Source organism: Urocitellus parryii, chromosome 3, assembly GCF_045843805.1.
Source record: "Urocitellus parryii isolate mUroPar1 chromosome 3, mUroPar1.hap1, whole genome shotgun sequence".
Classification (NCBI taxonomy): Eukaryota; Metazoa; Chordata; class Mammalia; order Rodentia; family Sciuridae; genus Urocitellus; species Urocitellus parryii.
In genome coordinates this window covers 28,614,192-28,629,369 of record NC_135533.1, presented here as the reverse complement: position 1 = coordinate 28,629,369, position 15,178 = coordinate 28,614,192, and the positions used below count along the sequence as shown (strand labels likewise).

Sequence of the window (15,178 nt, the reverse complement as noted above, 5' to 3'; positions counted from 1 at the left end):
GGTTAAGCAGGGCGGGGGGGGGGTCCCAATATTATTTTGTCCTTGTCAAGTAATAGGCTCTGATAGTGTGTTATTTTAGAGTTTGATAGCCATCTGTCTGGTGGCTGGCAGATGATGCTCTCTAGGGCATGGGGGGCTATAATTGTTAGTTTCTGTCCCAGTGTTAACTTATTAGCATCTTTGATTAGTAGGGCAGCCGCTGCTATAGCTTTTAGGCAATGGGGCCATCCATTAGTCATTGGGTCTAGCTTTTTAGATAAGTAGGCTATAGGCCTTTTCCAGGGTCCTAAAGTTTGAGTAAGCACTCCTTGTGTTATTTTTTTTTTAATGTAGAGAGTAAAGGGTTTTTTTTTTTTTATATCTGGGAGTGCTAAGGCTGGAGCAGATAGCAGCGTTTTTTTTTATGTTATCAAAAGCTTGTTGGTGTTTAGGGTTCCATTGGAATTGGGCATTTCCCTTTAACAACGGGTATAAAGGAGCAGCTAAGGTTGCAAACCCAGGTATCCATAATCTGTAAAAGCCAGTTGTCCCAAGAAACTTTTTGAGTTGCCTCTTATTAGACAGGGGTGGTATCTGCACAACGGTTTGTTTTTTGGGCTCAGTGAGCCATTGTTTATCGCCCCTAAGGGAATAGCCCAGGAAGATTACTTCTTGCTGGCAAATTTGGGCCTTTTTGACAGAAGCTTTATACCTGAGTTGAGCAAGCTCAGATAGTAGTGTTTGGGTTCCAGACTCACAGTTTTTTTTGGTGTCTGATGCCAGTAGCAGGTCATCCACATATTGGAGTAGGGTGACTTTGGGATGCATGGTTCTGAAGTTATTGAGATCTCTGTGGAGGGCTTTATCAAAGACAGTGGGGGAGTTTTTTAACCCCTGTGGAAGTCTGGTCAAGTTAGTTAACCAGATGTTCCGGTTTCTGGGTCTACCCACCTGAAAGCAAACAGCAACTGACTATCTTTATGTAGAGGCAAGCAAAAGAAAGCACCTTTTAAGTCCAGGACAGTATATCATTTTTGTTCAGGGTTCAGGGTGCTAAGCAGATTGTACGGATTAGGTACTGTGAGGTGAATGTCCTGCACTCTGTTGTTGATCTCTCTTAGGTCTTGAATGGGGCGATAGTCCCTGGTTTCTGGCTTTTTTACTGGTAGCAGGGGAGTGTTCTAGGCCGATTGATAGGGCCTTAGGACCCCTCAGGCCAGATATTTCTGAATATGGGGCCTTATCTCATCTTTAGTTTTTTTGTTCAGAGGATATTGTTTAATATTAATTGGGGAGGCTGAGGTTTTTAATTTTACCATTATTGGAGGTTGTTTTACGGTTAGGCCTAACCTAGCAGTTTTTGTCTAGGCATCTGGGTAATCTGTTATCCATTTCTGGGATAGCTTGTTTGTTTGATCAGTCTTGGGGGTGTGAAGAGTTGATGTTTATCTTTTACTGACATAGTTAAAGCCATGACTATAGGAGTTTTTACTGAAGGATTTAGAAATTTCATTTGGGGGCCTTCAGGGTTAAAAGTTATTCTGGCCTGGAGTTTAGTGAGCAGATCTTTGCCCATCAATGGGGTTGGGCATTCTGGGATCACTAGGAAGGAGTGATGGACTTTTTTTTTTTCCAGGTCTATGGTCCTCTTAGTTGTCCAAGCCTGATATTTATTGCCATTAGCCCCTTGAATTAGAGACCTTTTAGTTGATAGAGGGCCCAATGGGGCCTTAAAAGCTGAGTATACTGCCCCTGTATCTACTTAAAGTTTACTGGGGTCCCCTCCACTTCAATAGTTACCCTGAGCTTGGGGAGGGGATCTGAGCCCTGACTTTCCTAGTCATCCTCCAGAGTTAGAATGGCTGGCTGGGGTGGCTGTTTTTTTTTTTTAGGGTACTCTTTGACCCAGTGTTTTTTTTTTCTACAGTAGGCACATTGATCTGAGGCCAGATGTGGTTTCTGGCCTGAGGCCAGATGTGGCTTTTGGTGTGGGCCCAGGTATTTTTTTTTTGTCTCCCTGTTTCTTAACTTCTGGCCTATTTTTTGTTGTGACAAGGACCTTAGTCAATGCCTCAGTTTGTCTTTTGCTTCTTTTATCTTCCCTTTGCTCCTTTTCTTTCTCCCTCCTTTGTTCCTTCTCTTCCTCAGTTTCTCTTTTATAGTATATTTTCTCAGCTTCTCTGACTAAATCTCTCAAAGTCATATCTTGTAATCCATCTAAGCTTTGTAACTTTTTTTTTTAATATCCAGGGCAGTTGTCTAATAAAGGCCATCGTGACAGATGTTTTTTGATCCTCTGCCTGAGGATCAAAAGGAGTATATCTCCTATATGTCTCTATAATTTTCTCCAGAAACATAGAGGGAGATTTATTAGGCCCTTGAATAATTTTTTTTACTTTGGCCAAATTAGTTGGCAGTCTAGCGGCTATTCGGAGATCTGCTATTAGAGCCTGGTGATAAGTGGACAGATATTCCCTACCTTTAAAGGTGTTGGGGTCCCAGTTGGGTCAGTTCAAGGGGAAGTTGGCTTTGATTATGTTGGGAAGTTGTGTCTGTCGCCCATCTGGTCCGAAGATTTTTTTGTTTTGTTTTTAGGAGGATTTTCTTTCGTTCCTCTGTCATGAAGAGAGTGCCTAAGAGTTGTTGGCAGTCATCCCAAGTAGGCTGGTGTGAAAACATCAATGACTCGATCAGACCTGTGAGCTGGGTGGGGTCCTCGGAAAAAGGGGGATTGTTATTTTTCCAGTTATATAGATCTGAAGACGAGAAAGGCCAATATTGGTAGGCTTGTATTTCTTCATCATGGTTATTTTTTATTATTGGCCCATAAGGACGGAGGGGAAGTATCATGGGGGTTTTAGGGTTTTTAATCATTTGCTGCCGGCGAGTTCTTTTAGTTGGGCCAGCTTCCTCCAGGGGAGGAGGGGGCTATGTGTATCTCGGGGAAGTCATCTGGAGGGTGCTGGGTCGGCTTAACCTTTTTTAATGGTGGAGAAGCTGAGTCAGCAACAGGGGAATCACTTAGAGGGTGTTGGGGGTTGGGGAACGAAGGCAGGGGATAAGGAAAGGGAGGAGAGTCCAGCAGAGTCAAATCTTGAGACTCAGAGAGAACAAAGGGTAGAGGAGGAACAGAGGGTTTGAGAGATAGAACCATGGGGGGAGGAGTAGGAGCAGGAGTAGGGACAAGAAAAGGTTTTACCTATGGAGGAGGAGATTCACAGAGGTCCTGTTAAGTTAAGACACACAGATGTTGATCTGGATGGCTATGTGGCCCCGGCTGAAAAATAATATCTCTGACTTTTTGAATTAGTGGGGAGTAGAAAGATCTTTTTGGAGGCCATCCAATTCCAAAGGTGGGCCATTCTGAGGCACAGAGAGTCTGCCAGGTCCGGCGCTTTATTGAAAAAGAAAGATTTTGAGCCCTTATGTGGACTTCAGTCCAGTGATCAAGGGTCAGGGACAAAGGCGTGGAATGGCTCTGTCCCATAATGAAAGTTACTTGAACAAAGACAGGGAAAATACAAATGTGACACAAACACGGACACACACAGTAAACGTGTAACACAAGTTTAGAGGCAAAGATTAAAAACAGATAGTGAATTTAACCTGAGAGAAAGAATTGTCAGCAAGACCAGACGGGTTGGCAGCAGAATATACCAGATGAGGGCACTTCTGTCCCTCCCAGATGAGGGCACCTCTGTCCCTCCAAGATGAGGGTATCTCCGTCCCTCCTAGAGTCTTTTAAGGCGTCCCTTGAAAGATGTGGCCTGTGGCTTCAAGACACGTCTGTTTATTATTGCCAGGGGGAGCTCATGCTCTCCGCTGGCAATCACACTCTGTTAACCTAAACTGAAAAACCAGAAGGTTCTGAGAGTTCACGCTTTCCGCTGAGCCAAAAACCAGAAGGCTCTGAGCAATCGCAAAGGAAAAACAAGGAGAAGAAGGAGGAGGAGAAGAAGAAGAAGAAAAGGCGCCTTATTTACCCCCTAAAGGAGTCTGTTGAGGTCTCCCTGTCCGGCGATGCGTAGTTCCTGGCCAATGCACCAAATGTAAGGGTCCAGCGAAACGTCGGAGGAAGAGACCACAAGAGACTGTCTTATGCAACAGCAGAAGGGAGGGTTTATTTGGAGACCAACATGCTGGGGCTCAGAGCTCACTATAACAAAAAGAGATAGAGCCCTGAGAACAACTTAAGCAGAGCTTATATACTTTCCTTGGAGAGGGCAGGGAGAAAAGTTACATTTTATAGTTTGGCAGTTAGGGACAGCTCATTCTGGGAACAAGATTAGCAAACAGTTCTTAAGATTTCAACAATGTTTTGTTAAACATATAGAAAAACGGAGTGACAAGTACCTATTTTATTAACCTTTCAGTTCCACAACTTGGCTATTGTGATGTACACTGCTATAAACATTAATTTGCACATGTCACTATATTATGTTAATTTTTTAAATATTTTTTATTTGTAGTTAGACACAATACCTTTATTTTATTTATTTATTTTTATGTAGTTCTGAGGATTGAACCCAGCACTTCACACATGCATGGCTCAACCACTGAGCCAAAACCCCAGCCCATTATGCTGATTTTTTAAAAAAACATTTGTTAGTTGTAGATGGACATGATGCCTTTTTGTAAATAAATTTATTTATCTATTTATTTATTTATTTATTTATTTTATGAGGTACTGAGGACTGAACCCAGTGCCTCACATGTATTGGGCAAGCACTCTACCACTGAGCTACAACCACAGCCCTGTATGCTGCTTTTTAAAAATTAATTAATTTATTTATTGCCTGAGAGATTGAACACAGGGGTGCTTAACTACTGAGCCACATTCCTACCTTTTTTAAATTTTTTATTTTGAGACAGGGTCTCGCTAAGTTGCTTAGGCCTTGCTAAATTGCTGAGGCTGGCTGTGTACTTGCAATCCTCTTGCCTCAACTCCATTTTTAAAAAACCTCCAGTTTAAAAACTCCAGTCTTATTAGCACACCCAACAGAGCCCTCCAGTATGGCCTGAGACATACTTACTTCCCCTCATCCTGATAAACAGAGTGAAGCCTTTAGTAGGCTGTCCTTGCCTGATAAGAGGGAACAGTGAGAAGATCAGGGTGGAGACCACCAGACCAGATGATTCTGACCCCAGAGTAAATGATGTCATGGAGAAATCTGGTGGTAGCTGATAAGGATTGAAAGGGGGATCAAAAGCCCCCAAATTTATTATAAATAATAGAGCTAATGAACAGGGATTCAGCCAGCCGAAACAAGGATGCACTCGAGCTGGAGAGCCTGATGAGGACCTGGACTGACATCCCATCACTTGTCCTCATTTTCCTGATCCTTTGTGTGATCCTCACCACTCTCAAACTCTACCGCCTCATCTGAACCCTAGGGAGAACCACAACTTCTCCCTTTGACCCTCTCCTCAACCGGTCATCCACTCCACACCAGGAGAAGCCTGCCTTGGTTCCAGACCTAATCACCATGGTCTGAGTGTGCATCTGCTGGACTTAAAGCCTGGGCTTAAGACTTTTGATCTGACATTTGAATTTAGCATGAAGAGGGAATGTCTGTCATTAGCCTGTCATGATAAAGTGTGTTTGCAGTACTTATAATTAATCTAAATTGTTTGCTGTGGATTGATTATTTCTATTGCAGTGCCTAGCATTGAGGATTGTCGTTTTCTTGATTAAGAACCTATAGAGTGAAATTGTATTGAGTGATCTGAGTGAATAAAGCATCGAACAGGGGCATTAGCGTGTGGACATTCTTTACTTCTCTCCGTCAATTGCATATGTCACAATTTATTCCCATGGCAACACACAGCCTCTGAAGTCTCTGGGATTACAGGCATGCCAACTCTTCCTATAGGGTCTTTATTTAGACATCTGAGCAGCCATCTTAAATGTTAACCGCCATCTTTGAGATAAGTTTTGCTTCCCTGTACTTCCTCCTACTCAAACTCCCCTACCCCTATTAGTGACCTACCCCATGGTACATAACCATAAGCCAATCCCAGAAGGACAGGACCACTTGACTCTAGAAAGCCCCACAGTGCTATTAACCTAAGCCAATCCCATTCTATTCCCCACCTGCCCAGCTCTGACAAAAGCACCCCTGAGGCTCTCCCTTAGTGCCACAACTACAACTCCAAACCTCTACCCCACAAAAACTGAACACCTGAATATCTCTGGTGCCTCTCTCCTCTCTATGGAGAGATGGCCTTTATTTGTCAGCTTTGACAAATAAATCTTTGTGTGGATCTCTGCCTGATCTCTGTTCTTCATTTCTCCCTCACCAGTCTCTCACTTTCTCACTTTCATTTTGGTGCTGAAACCCAGGATTGGGCTCCTGGTGTGCCCGCTCCCCTCTTTGAGGGTCACTGAGAATCCTCAGGCCCCAATTTGGATTCCATCATGGGACTAGAACCTCCATTTTGCTGAAAGCCCTCTCTGCACCCACCACCAGACATTTCAGGTAAGACCCCTATTTCCAGTCGACCTAAAAGACCTATGGGTTCTAGGAAGTGACCATTGATTGTCCAGCACTCCTAGGGTTACCGTGTGGTCGGGGTCACCCCCAGCCAAAGCTTTCACAACTATGGCTGATCCCTACTGTCAACAGAGTCTATAAATGGTCTTTTATTTGGGTCCTGGGTTTTGAGAAAAAACACTGAGAGTGATTGGGAGTTGTTCTTGGTGAGACTACCTCTCGGCCTTGTGTTAATCTCTATGGGTTTCTGCCCCTCTACAGGCTTCTGACCCTACTACACAGTCCCAGCCAGGCACTCAAGTGTCTCTACAAGCTCCTGCCCTGATGCTTACCCAGCAGTGGTGACGATTCCCCTATCCTCTTGACTAGGTGACACTGCAGACTGAGGGATTCCCTACCTCTAAACTCACCTCCTACATCTCACCAAGGGTGGCTCCTCATCCATTTCCTCCCATTGTCCCCTAGGCTGCCTCCTGGCTAACCTAGGGTCAATCTCTCTCTCATACCCTGGACCTAAACCCCCCAAAACTTATCCACTTGTAAAATCAGATCTGGCCTCAGTATCCTTTGGATAATGACTTCAAATGGCTGCTTAACATCACTCAAGATCCCAATATTATCAGGGATCTTTTCAACTATTGTGAGCGTTCAGGAAAATGGAAAGAGATATCATTCATTCAGGCCTTCTCCTCTCTAGGTTCTAAGACCTCTCTCTGCAACTCATGCTCTCCTGCACAAGTCCTCTTAGCTCTCACCTCCCCTATGCCTGCTTCTAATATACAGAAGATCCTTCCCAGGACTCCTTCTCTTTGACCCAGCAGATGAGCCCCTGCCATACCACAATTCTCTTTCTAGTGAAGCCTCCACAGAAACTGTCCCCTTGGCCCCTCTGCCCTTTTCTTCTCCTGCCACATGCTCACAGGCTGCCCAACCCACATCTCTGTGTCCTTTATGTGAAGTGGCTGGGGTAGATGGTATAACCCAGTTTCCTGTGCCTTTCTCTTTGTCAGATCTTTCACAGATAGAAAAGTGGCTTGGGTCCTATACTTCAAGTCCCACCACATATATCAAAGAGTTTCAATATCTGACTCAATCATATAATTTGACCTTCCACAATATCCATATGATCTTGTCTAACACTCTCCTGCCTGAGGATTGCAGGCAAGTTTGGATGCAAGCTAGAAATTATGCTGATGAGGTACATCAGACTTTCCCTGCCCATCCAATTGGCACTAAAGAAATTGGGATTATAATTCACCTAGAGGAATAACTAGTAGAAACCAATTCATTACTTTCCTCATGGCAGGATTTAGAAAGGCATTCCATAAGGCTATCAATTATGAAAGGCTCCAGGAAATCTTCCAAGATAAGAATGAAAACCCTTCAAACTTTTTAGGCCGCCAGACCAAGGCTTTATTACAATATACTAATCTGGACCCTGAGATTACAGATGGAAGCAACTACTAATGACCTACTTTTTCTCCCAGAGGTTCCCCAATGTTAAGGCTAAACTGAGGCACCTGGAGACGGGGTCCCTAACTCCCCAAGCTTAGGTTCTGGAAGTGGCCTTAAAGTGTATAACAAATGAAAGAAGAGTGACCACAACACTCAGAGTGACCAAGAGATCTTTATTGCAGCAGTGAGAAAGAGGAGAAAAGTGAGAGAGAGAGAGAGAGAGAGAGAGAGAGAGAGAGAGAGAGAGAGAGAGAGAGGGAGGAGAGAGAAAGAAAGAAAGTGAGAGAAGAAAGAGAGCAAAAGCAAGAGAGGGAGACAGAGAGAGCAAGAGAGAGGGGCCCAGAAGGAGGGAGTTTTTATAGCCAAAATCTAACGGGGTCACTGGGTCTGCAAGCTGCCTTGTTGGCATACAGTGATTGGATCATACAGTAGTTGCTAAGGGTGTCATCTTCTGCCTTTAGGAGATGGGGCACGGGTCAGATGTGGGTTTCCATTGGACCAGACAGGTGAGGATTGAGAGTTCAGCCTTGAGTGGGGTTGAGTATTCAGACTTGATGCAAACAGGTAATAAAGGACCAGACGGGGGGTGGGATTTGAGTGCCCGGGTTATCCTGCAGCTATTTGTTCAGCCTGCCCTGCAGACAACTCAGTTTATCCTGCCCTGCACCTAACATTCCTCTCTTTTTGTTTTCCTAAGTGACATGGGGGTGGAAAAAATTCGTCTGGCTACTTCTTGCTGAGAGGGGGCACCATGGGACCTGCGAGAGCAAGTGGAGGAATGTCCGGGGGACAGGTCTAGGAACACTAGGGCTGCTAGAAATAACACCCAGTGGCTATAGACAGTTATTTCAGCAGGGGTAAAGTTCACAGAAGTTCCTTGAAGCCATAAGTTGTCAACAGCATCAAATCATTCCTGAACGGAAGAGATCCTTGGTGTTAGCCTTTGGTCCTGTTGTAGGAACTCTAGAAAATATCGGAGGTGGCTTGGTTGAATCCAGTAATGTTAAGGATGACTGCCAGATTGCAGCCAGTGGAAGGGCAATCACCCTGACCCATAAACTGAGAGTGGGTGGTGTCATCCTGGTGCCATATTGCTTGGATGTAGAAGCGCCATCTGTGGATTGGGATAGAAACTTAAGAGAGATTAATGATTAGTTAAAAAAAAAAAAAGAAGAAGAAGGTTAGCGAGAAATCTTGAGTTTGGTGGGCGTGATTGAAGTCCAGGACTGGACACTTGGTACAGGTGCCTTTTTAAGGTGGGAGACATGGTACCAGGGGGAGTGGCCCAAAAGCTTGGCCGCCTTTAGGGTAGTAAGTATGACTGTATGGGGTCCCGTCCAGCGAGGTTCCAACGATTGAGAATGCAGTTCCCAATGTAAGACTACATCACCCAAAGAGGGTCCAATTCGGTTTGTTGTTGTGCTGGGATTGAGGCAATAAATGGTGCAGAAAGGCACCAGTCTGCATGTTTCCTTAGGAGTTTGCATAGAAGTGTGAGATAGGGCAGGTAGGACACAAGGGGAATTGGAGTAAATGGAAAGCTTTGGTTGATTAAGAAAAGGCACCCATAGAGTTGCTCAGAGGGGCGAAGGCCTGAGGGAGCTCTTGGCACTGCCTGAATTCAGGTGAGGGCCAACAGCCAGAGATTGGGCCAGGAGAGCCTGAGTTCAATACAAGTTTAGTGGGATGATCCTTGAGAATTAGACCTCTCAACCTTACCCAAGAATTGGGGTTGGTAGGGGATGTGGAGCCTCCAAATGATGTTGAGGCCTTTGGAGACTAGTTGTCTGACTGGATGGAGGTGGGAAGTCCGAACCTGGGAATGATCTGCTCGATGAGGATGGAGGCAATGGTGTCAGCAGTTTCCCTGGAGGTAGGGAAGGCATTTATCCAACCTGAAAAAGTATCAACCAAAGTAAGTAGGTAGTGAAGCTTTTTGTGCCTAGGCATGTGAGTGAAGTTGATCTACCAGTCTTCGCCTGGCTGGTGGCTCCCCATCTGATGTGTGGGGAGTTTAGGCTTGATGGTTCCTTGTGGGGATACTGTAGAACAGACAGAGCAAACAGAGTGGAACTGCTGGAGAGTAGTTCTCATTCCTAGGAAGTAAAGCAGAGGTTGTAAAAAACTGGAAAAGGGGTCAGGGAGGGTTTTAGATGGGGGCAGGTTCCGGAGCCGGAGGAGTTCATCATGAGTCATAGGTCTCCATCTTGGGCATTGGGGGCTGGTAGTCTTAAAGAAGTAGTTGATTGACTGGTTGGTAAATTTGTGTATCTGATCTTGTAGGAACTTCTGTAGGCAATTTAATAGACAATATCCTATTAAGAGAAAGATAAAGAGGACTAATAGGGGTCCTGTGAGGGGGATGAGCCAAGGTCATACTTGACTGAACATTTCCAATGGAGACTGTTGGCCTAGTTGCTGTTTCCTCTTTTCTAGCTGTTCTTATCCTTCATTACCCCCCAGTAATGATTGTGTTTTGGTTTAACTGTTTTTGTTAAGTGTTTAAGAAAGACCAAACTAGTCAAAATTGACTTTATTTCAATCTATTGTTAAGAGTCAGCCAAGTTCCCATAGGGGTCTCTCATGAGGGAACTTGAGAGCATCTTCTTAGTTCTGCTAGTGCCATTTGTGCTACGATGAGTCCAGTCTTGCTTGACCATATGGCTTCCCTTGGAAGCATCAGGGATGTCTCCTTTCTCCAATGACCCTCCTATTCATAGCAAGTGCACTGATTGGCTTTTCATTCTCCAGTGGTCTCATTAATCTCCTTGATCAGGAGGTTATGTGGCCCAGAGTTGCAAAGCTTTTTAGGGAAATTCCCTGTTCCTTGGATTCAGACTGTCTCAGAGGGTAAGAGCCAAATATTGATTTTCTTGGCCTTTTAAATTTAACTTTAATTTTAAGTCTTGATCTTAAACATCCAGCAAGTCACTCTCACCAGTCTTAAATTAAGAGTACTGGGCTTTAACTAAAATCTGGCCTACTTTGGAGTTGTTCTGACATGTAGTAAGATGGGAGGCCTTATCTCAGGTAAGGAAGGTCTCTTTTTAAACCTTAGGTAAAGTGTTCTAGTACTGAAGCTGATCTTTGCATCTTAAATTTCATTTTATAAAGCGTACATGTATTGCCACATGAATGCTAGCTAACACAATATAATATTACATTTAAATTGTACCCAGTGTATAGAACTTTATATTAATCTTATTGATAACAGGTCTAGTTATAGAACATTAAATGATATAAATAAATTTCCAATATATTATTCTTTTTTTTAGAGAGAGAGAGAGAGCGGTAGGTTTTTTTTTTAATATTTATTTTTTAGTTTTCGGCAGACACAACATCTTGTTGGTATGTGGTGCTGAAGATTGAACCCGGGCCGCACACATGCCAGGCAAGCGCGCTACCGCTTGAGCCACATCCCCAGCCCTCCAATATATTATTCTTATAAGCCTAAAATGACCATGCATCTTTAGTTTGGAGAACACCAGCTTAATATAATGCTTTTTAAAAGCTTGTTTAAAGCTTTTATCTTAAAGACTTCTATACCTGGAAAATATGAACACATTTAATATACAAAGAAGATTAATAGTACCACAATTACATTGATGTTTTTATATTAATCAAGTTTAGTTCTTAAAGAAATAACATATTATAATATTGCAAAATAACAGTTGTTGTTTACCCATAGTTGTATAATCCTTAATTCCTTCAAGATTACTTGTTGAAAAAACTTACATATATAACCAACTTACACAGACCTTCTTTATCATTTACTTAAACCCTCATATTTACTTAATCATGTAGACTCTCTTAACCAGAAACACTTTTTCCTTCTATTAAATCCATACCTAGAACCTTCTAATTTCACTTTCTCATCTGTTAACCCCTTCTTTATTCACATTTTGAAACAATCCTTGTAAATTTCTGAATTTAGGCAAATTATTCCATTTTAATAAGAAATATTTTGTTATATCCAGTACACAATTAATCACATCTGTTTACCATTTCATGAAAACATAAACTATGTTTAAGTATATAGAATTATACTGTTGTAGGGAAGAACAAGGCAAAGCACGGCACCTAATATAGCACTGAAGATAGGGAAACAGTTTTATTTGGTTGCAGCCAGATTCAGAGGTCACAGCTTCTGTTGTAATTACTTAATACCCTGAATCCCAAGCTTAGGTAGTTTCAGAATTGTGTACCCAGCATGTAAGGGGAGGGGCTCAGAAGTTCCCAGTCTGCAGAAGTTCACATAAAAGCAGTTTTTTTTTTTTTTTTCTGTTTTGGGCAAGTTAACCCTTCAAGAACAACACCTGAGAAGGAGAGAGCTTTTTTCCCCCTTTCTTTCCTCCCCTGCCAGCTGTTACCATGCAGCCCAGTTGGTAACTTCTCTTATCTTAGAAATATAGACCTCTCTGTGAAGCCCCAGCTCAAGGCCAAAGGCATTGTCTACATCTTTTTGTGAAAAACTAGTAAAGGGGTGTCTAGCATCTGGAGTGATGATTTTTTCCAGCCAGTGGCCAATTAAAATAGGGCAACATGAAATGAGGAAATTTATCTACATTGAACTTTTTGTAGGGACTCTTTTGCTGACAGTCCTAAAATCAGCCATGGACAAGATTTCTGGAGAAGGTCAGTTAAGACTTTTCTGTGGGCCTGGGTATGGAGGGGGAAGACAGGAAGGCGGCGGGGCTGAGAGCAGCTGGGGTGGACCTGAGAATGAGGAAGGAGATGTAAAAGAATAATGGGAAAGGGGTTTGGGATTTTCCCTAGCAAGGAAAACTTGAGTAGTAGAACAGGTAGAGCAGCGGGGAAGACAGAGCAAATATCCCAAAAGGCTTGTAAGGGACTTTAAATTCTTACTAACCTTGTTTTCAGTGGTGACAAAGCAACTTTAGAGGCCATTTTCACCAGATCTCAGATAGGGGTCTGAGTGCTCTCCTCAGCTCTTTTGAGCTTTGGTTTAGCTGGTAAGAGGGCCTGGTGGGACCCAGTATGGGCACTGTCAGGAGACGAGAGGAGTGAGTGGATGGAGGGATACCTTCAGTAACTGCTACCTCATGCAAGGGGGCAAAGGTCTGAGGAAGGGCAGTGGTATAGGTTTTTGGTCTAGTAATTGGAGGGGAGAAAGGAGGTTGTGGAGGCCAGGGAAACAGGTAAGGGCCTGGGGCAGAAGGTTGAGGGTGAGGACCTATTCAAGCCAGGTGATAGGGTGAAGGTTCATCAGCAGAGTCAAAAGTAGTGGAGAAGGCTGGGGATTGGTGGTTGGGGGGGTTGGTTTGCAAGGTAGAAGAATTTGTAGAGGTTTTTCAAGAAGTGCAGAGAGCAGGTTTGGATCAGAGCAAGAAGAAAGCTTGGAAATAAATAAGAAAGGAGGTTGTCCCTGGGGTGTTTTCCTTCCCACAGGTGGGTGAAGAGGTTTGCTGGAGATCAACCATCAAATCCTACCAAGACCACCATTGGGTTTAGGACTCCAGGAAGGGGAAACTCACCAATTGAAGGCCCGTGGTAGATGTAGTTCTGTGGACGAGAAAAATGGGTTCGGGTCATCCTGTGAGTGGCACTTCTGAAAGAAGAGGGACCCAAAAGTGGGTTTTTACCCTCTTCCCAGGTTTTGGCACCAGATGAAAGGAAAGTGACCACAACACTCAGAGCAACCAAGAGATCTTTATTGCAGCAGTGAGAAAGAGGAGAGAGAGAGAGGGAGAGAGAGAGAGAGAGAGAGAGAGAGAGAGAGAGAGAGAGAGAGAGAGAGAGAGGAAACAGAGAGCAAGAGAAAACAAAAGCAAGAGAGGAAGACAGAGAGAGCAAGAGAGGGGCCCAGAAGGAGGGAGTTTTTATAGCCAAAATCTAACAGGGTCACTGGGTCTGCAAGCTGCCTTGTTGGCATACAGTGATTGGATCATAAAGTAGTTGCTAAGGGTGTCACTTTTTGCCTTCAGGCAGATGGAGCAGGGTTCAGATGTGGGTTTCCATTGCACCAGACAGGTGGGTATTAAGTGTTCAGCCTTGAGTGGGGTTGAGTGTTCAGACTTGACACAAACAGGTGATAAAGGATCAGACAGAGGCGGGGTTGAGTGCCCAGGTTATCTTACGGCTAACATTTGTTCAGCCTTCCCTGCAGACAACTTAGTTCAGCCTTCCCTGCACCTAACAAGAGAGACGAGAAGACCAGAAGCAGAAATATCAGATCCTTGGTCAAACCATCCATCTGGCATTAGCATCTGTCCCTGGTTCCACTGGCCTGTGGAAGGGTCCCTCAGGACTGCCTTCACTCTGTTTTAAATGTGGTCAGACAGTTCACTGGGGTCATACATGTCCTAAACCTTGAAAGCTTCCGGGCCCTTGTCCTAAATGCTATCAGAAGAGACTCTGGGCTGTTGACTGTCCCTGAGCATGTAGCAACCCCTGGCCATTTGGCCCTTCTGGCTCCCCTTTCCAACTCTTAGGACTGGCTGCAGAGGACTGATGAGGCCCAGGTCCCCATCATCCAACCCCTTCTTCCTACACACCAGGGCTACATATTCAGTTCTCAAGGAGTTCTGGGGGCCTACTACTCATTCTATGTCCTCTATTGTCGGGGTAGAGGGTAAACCTTACCAACCCTTACAGACACCTAGCCTTGTTTGTGCTTTTGGCTCTCTAATTGTTATTCACTCCTTTTTGGTCATTCCAAATTGCCCTGTTTCCCTTATGGGAAGGGTCATCCTCACTGTCTGGAATGTTTCAAGTTCTTTGCCTCACACCACAAGCCCATTCACATCTGTCTGAAAGACCCCCTTTATCTTCTGGCCCAATCATAATACCTGCTCTTCTAACAAAAACTTCTAGGCTTATAGCCTATCATTCAAGACTGCTGAGAGTCATAGCCAAGTAGGAATGACGCATGGCAATTTCCTTGTCAGGCTACCCAATGTTGCTTAGAGGGAGGACTCTCCATTGTGGAAATGGGCTTGCCTTGGACCTAGGTCATTTGCAGTGACATTGCATGAATGTTTGAGAGTTTTGGTTGAAAGGTGACCCTGCTCAAGGACCAGGGTGGATCCCGGTTTAGGGTGGATCCGGGTTTAGGGTGGATTCTGCTGGGAATAGGGCGTATCCTGCTGCCTCAGGCCCCCCCCCCCCTCCTTGAGTTCCCATTGAGTTCTCATGAGATTCAGAGAGTATTTGGTATGCAGAGCCCGGTAGAGTGTGTGGATTTTCCCAGAACGTGGGTGTAGAGTGCCTGTGAGAGTTCGGGAATAAAG

General features: G+C 44.2%; 1 pseudogene; it reads right to left on the bottom strand.

Annotated features, from left to right (window-relative positions):
• Nucleotides 1-1,363: 1,363 nt before the first annotated feature.
• On the bottom strand, nucleotides 1,364-2,829 carry LOC144253706 (uncharacterized; annotated as a pseudogene).
• Nucleotides 2,830-15,178: the final 12,349 nt, after the last annotated feature.